The sequence below is a fragment of the Prionailurus viverrinus genome, chromosome C1 (genome assembly GCF_022837055.1).
Source record: "Prionailurus viverrinus isolate Anna chromosome C1, UM_Priviv_1.0, whole genome shotgun sequence".
Taxonomy (NCBI): Eukaryota; Metazoa; Chordata; class Mammalia; order Carnivora; family Felidae; genus Prionailurus; species Prionailurus viverrinus.
In genome coordinates this window covers 145,386,613-145,392,634 of record NC_062568.1, presented here as the reverse complement: position 1 = coordinate 145,392,634, position 6,022 = coordinate 145,386,613, and positions in this window count along the sequence as shown.

Here is a 6,022-nt window from a genome sequence, read left to right as displayed (position 1 = left end):
AACTGATAGGGTTCAGAGGAACAGATGTTCTAAGAGTTATTAAAACTTTTCAAAATGAGATCTCATACCCTGTATCTAATTATTGCATTGCTCTTCTCGTATCCTGATGAGTCAGACCTGTTAAAAATCTTGGGGAGAGTGAAGAGTAATGCCACATGGAGATGAAAGCAACTTGCACCACACCACTGACAACTTTCAGCTCAAGCCGTGTTGACCCTCTCCTCAGCTGATCATCTGCAGTGGCGTAGCACTGCCCACAAAAATGCCAGAAAAGAGCCCTTCTGGCTGCAATGTTTTGCATTCTTCGAGTACATTATTTGAATTCCTTCTCCGAAACCCCCCTGTTACGTTATTGTTCTCAAAATAAGTGCTCTTTGATTTGTTTGACTTTGTGTTTGCAATACCCTAAAACAGATCTCATTTTGTTCTCCAGTTGCAAGTTATCTGAGCATGCATTTTCTTTCCATGCAAAATTAGGCTTTCTGCACCCATAGATTGGAAGCTAAATGCTTCATATTTATTATCTTTAAGGTGCTGTGTTAATGAAAGAATTTTAATCATTGACATTGCTCTGTGAATTATGTATTACAAAAACCCCTGCTGGTGAGTTAGACAAAATTAACCTACTGTAAGGGGCATTAAAAAAAATCACAGCTAATTAGTAAGCCAACAGGAACAAAGAAAATGTAAAACAAAGATGTTGAGAGTAAGACATTTAGGTAGTAACTGCTGTCTCCCTTTCAGATGTGGCTCTTTCATTCAGGCTGCATTTGTAATACTGCCTGCCATTGCTGGAATCCTCCTCCAATCTGATATGTTCCATTAGACTTGAGCATTTTTATGTTTTGTAATTAGTTTTCTAAGCTACAGTCTCTTCACTCTTTCAAACTGTGGAAATCCAAAGGCTCATAATAGAAAATGGAAGATATTTTTAAATGCTTTTAAATTATTTCCCAGGCGATCTATATTAGAGATGTAAGGCAATTCACGGGGATTATAATGGGAAATGATTTCCATTGCTTTTTTCCCCTTAAATTACTCTGTATGCTCATCATATATCCCGTATCCATTCCTGTATTCTAAAGTAGCAAAGCTTTGTCCAGGCTCCCTTCCTGATGCAATTCCATGCAGAGCGGACAAAAGCAGGCATGGGTTTAAATCACAGGCCGCTTGCCTCCTCAGTTCCTCCTCATGCTGACATCCAGGGGCCATGCATCACTCTGCTGGTGCGGGGAACTGGGGAGGAGACAGTTGACCCTGAGAGGCTGGCAGAGAGGTGCTCACGCTGGGGCCCATTTGTTTATAATTGCTCTTTCTAAGTTATAGGTGGAGATAAAGCAACCAAAATGGGGCAGGCAGAGGCAAGAGATGACACTAATGTCTATTTCAATGTTTCTCTGCTCAACAGAGGCCCCAAGCATTAAAAGCAGTAGGACGATTCTTTGACCTTTCATTTTCTTCTGGATTATTTCTTTTCATTTTCTCCATGTTAAAATTTCTCTCCTTGCCTGATAATATCCACGACCTTTGTTTTACTGATGAGAATCTGATCTGTTGTTCTTTAGGGAAAGCGTCATTAATCCTTCCTCTTCCACCCTCCTAGCTTACTGTTGGAGTAACCTCTGACTCTTGGAGGTTTTAAAAGAAAAAAAACAAATGGAATAAATAATTTTGTAAAAATCTTGGCTTTTTTTTTTTTTTTTTTTGGCAAAGGGAAATGGTCTAAGAATGCACAACGAGGAGGGGTTCCTTCTTTAGAAGTGACATAAAGCGTAAAGGATGCAGGATGTCAACCGCAGGATGTGAGAGCTTGATGTGGGGATTTTGGCTCCTGCTACGTTCAGCTTGGAGTAGCAGGCGTGTCTTTCATGTTATTCTTCTGGACTTTTCCCCCCTGGATTTAGAGAACTTAAAGGATTGTTCTACCTTCCAATTCAGATGAATTTTCTCTTTTATTATAAGCTCAGTGAAAACAGGTCGGGACACTGTAGTAAATTTGAATGTTCTTGAGAGTCTGAGAGAACCTTCTTTCCACAGTTTTCTACTTCCATATTCATGGCTAAAAAAGGAAGCCCTAGAAACACCTTCCCCACCACAGCCTCTCCATCACTGACTCCCTTGAACCCATCATACTTTTTCCCGATTATGTCAGTCACCTCAAAAGCCACCAGGGTGCAGGTCACCCCGTTCTAACCATACTGTAATCCCCACAAGGTTCACCTGTGTCCCACAGCGTTCCTGAAAACACCTGGCCTTCTTCCAGTGGGAATCTGATCTGATATTTGGGAAATACGCTGCGTTCCCAGCGTCATCTCTAAACATTCCCTTCACGGTTGCACTTGAATGGAAATCTGGTTCTGTTCTAAGGACAATGTTCCTTACATCCCTCTCACGGGGGAGCCCCCCCTTTTTTTCTCTCCAAAGCCCCCTTCCCACTGGCCTGCAGGTAGAATAGGTTCTCTTGCTCCTCTTCTGCCTGCCCACATCAGTCTGTCTCTCCTCCCCTCTAAAAATCCCATGTTTGATCTCATTTGTCGCCACTCATCCATTGTTGCTCACGTCAGCTAACCTCTGGGTGATCCCCTTCTTAGCACAATGATTCTCGCCCCTGGCTCATTGCCACTCCTTCCAGTATTACCTCCAACTTCATGACTTCATGATGATTTAAATGTGCACGGAGTTGATCTTCCTAACACCAGGCTCCTCAACACCTTGCCCCACTCTTGTTTTGTTGTATTCACTTGAGAAAAACCACAATTTTGATTCTGTACAACTTTTGGCTTACTTTCTGTCTTTACCCATACAGCTGAATACGTTTAGAGACAAGCAGAACATCACATAGAATGGTTTCACCTCAGACTTCTAATAAAGAACATCAAGTGGGTTTTTAGTGCTTCTGGTAAATAATACCATAATATTATAATACTGTGATACATTTCTAATATATTTACTTTCCCACTCTCTTGGGTGATTCACAGTCTCTTCCTCTGCTGTTTAATCTCATGCGTAAGTATTAAATTACATCAGACCCTTGGCCAGTTCATAAACATGTTACGATTTTTTAAGCTTTCCTGAGAGGTCTACCACCTTATAACTATATGATCTTGGACACGTTGCTTGGCTTCTTTGTATCTCAGCTTCCTCATCTATAAGGTAAATAAATATATTATACCTACAATCATTGGATTGTTGTGAGGATTAGTTGAAATAATACCTGTAAAGTTTGTTACTTGACACATCTTTGGGGCTGAAAAACAATTGGATACTATTATTACTACATTTAATCTTTCAGGCCAGTAATTTCCTTTTTCCTGCTTGCAGAAACTCCTACTTATCTTTAAAAGCCAGGGCATAATTTTCCCTTCTGATGAATGTGCCATGTCTTGTTCTGTATTACCATAGCACTCTGTGCTGGTCTTTTGCAGTAGTTATTATACTGCATTATAATTGTTTCTTACATGTCTGGCTCCTCAGCTAAAGTGATTCTTCCTTGATAACATTTCATATGTCTCATTTAAATTTGCATCTGGATGCTCTTGCCTAGTGACTGGCAAATATATATATATATATATATATATATATATATATATATTTATGTATATATATATAGACACACACACACACACACACACACACTAGTTGTGTGAATAAAAGAGGTAGTTAATATTTTAGTATAATATAATACTTCTCCTGTGTCTAGATATATTGCCAAAATTGTTCTTCAATTAAAAAATTCCTTTTTTTTTTTTTTAAATTTTTTTTTTTAAATGTTTTTTATTTATTTTTGGGACAGAGCGAGACAGAGCATGAACGGGGGAGGGGCAGAGAGAGAGGGAGACACAGAATCGGAAACAGGCTCCAGGCTCTGAGCCATCAGCCCAGAGCCCGACGCGGGGCTCGAACTCACGGACCGCGAGATCGTGACCTGGCTGAAGTTGGACGCTTAACCAACTGCGCCACCCAGGCGCCCCTAAAAAATTCCTTTTAACGAGAGTTATTTGAAAACAAAGACCACAGTGAAATTTGAATCCTGCTCAACATCCACACACAGAAAAATCACATGTAATTATTCAGATAGTTGCATGGGTATTATCAATTAAATATGCAACTGGTGCCCAGCTCTGAGGCAGGACCAAAGACTCTACTTTCTAACTGAAGGCCTGGTCAGACTGGCACAATCTTTTTTTTTGTTTGTTTTTAAGTTCTTTTAAAATTTATTTTGAGAGAGAGAAAGCATGAACAGGGGAGGGGCAGAGAGAAAGAGAGGGGAGAACCTCAGCAGGCTCCGTGCTGTCAGCACAGAGCCGGACCTAGGGCTCCATCTCAACGACTGCAAGATCAAGACCCGAACCAAAACCAAGAGTTGGATGCTTAACCGATTGAGCCATCTAGGCGCTCCAAGACTAGCACAGTCTTGAGCCTGTGGTTGCTGAGATGTGTCAGAGCTTAGCTGTTCCTAAGTTTATTCTGCAACAGACCCGACACACCAAGGCACAAATTCCTTCTCTACATAAACTCAATGTGGGACGTCAATGTGAGAGGTGTTATCTGTTTTTCTTTTGGGGTTCTGTGATGTTCTTTCCTTGAAAAACTCTTTTCCTCCTTCAGAGTCATCCAGGATTATAAGAAGCGAAGTAAATTAAAGGTTTAGTTTAAGTCTGGCTGGGAAAGCAGTGTCCTGCTGCTATTCTTTTTGATGCATTTGTCCTGTAAATTTTTATGTTTGCCTCTTTCTGAAGATTAATTAATAAAAGTCATAAGAATCAATGTTATTGTATGCATTTAGCTGATGAAATGTGAAAAAAAGAGTGGTATGTTGTTTGCCTTCACATGGAAGTAAGCCATCCTTAGGTCTGGGGTAGCTGTTCCAGAGCCTTGCCACACTTTACTTTGGTGTTTTGAATTTTCATCACTTGGGGCTTGACTCATGTAAAAAAGAACTACTATTTCAAATTTATGTTTGGACATATCACTTTTTTAAAGGGAAGGTGGGAGAACAGCGAACAAACTGTAGATGTTGTCACCATTTATAAACAGTTTTGCTGAGGGCATTACAAGGTGCGAAGAACTGTCAGCTGAAAGAAAATCTATTGGTTCTCTGGCTTTCCAGCATCTGGGAAAGAACTGAGCAGCCAGTTGAAACCTCATACCATGCAAAATTGTATTAGATTTTTCATAGTTAGCTCACTCCCGTTTCCCTTCTGAATAGAGAACCCCTACAGGGCCTTTTCCCACCCCCTCCACATGCAGCCTGATGGATCATCTGAAACTCTCCAGGGCTACTTCCTAAGGAATTACACAAAGAAATATTGTCCGAGTAAAAATGCTAGTAGGGGACCATGCAAATATCTGCACGCATGTCGGAACTTGAAAAGTTGGGGAAAGCTGCTGCCCAGACTTGAGTCTATTAAGTAAGTTTTAAGAAACTGACTAGTCCTTATGGTTGATCAGTTAATCTGTGTTTCCCAGTGAAAGCAGCCAAGGAGCAAGTAATTCTCTACCATGCAATCCTTTGTTACTTGTAAACTACTGTCTTTCACCTTGAAACTGCAGTCTGTGTACAGTGAACCACAGGGTGACGAAAAGACCGTGACTCCTAACATTGGCCAACAGAAATCCAGGGCGACATGCCACAGACTTCAGGCCACTCATCTCGACACAATGAGATTAACATTATTATTAGTGATCCCTGTTGTTTACTCACTTAGTTCCAAGTACCGGCCCCTGTGCTAAACAATTAAATGCACATAGTTATCTCATTTAATCTTTCCAAGAACCCTGAAAGGTTGCTCTCTGATTACTACTTTACAGAAGTGGAAATTGAAAACTCACAGAGATCAAGTCACTCGCTAAAGCCATGTAGAGAGTAAGGGTGTGTGATACTGACCCGAAAACTGTATTTGCAGCATTTTTCTCTTCCCATGTTTCAAATCTGTTCCCAAAGCTACAGAGTAGATATGCTCCGTGACCAGGAATGGATTTGGAGAGCCCAAAGCAGCAGGTACCCTCATGAGACTGTACT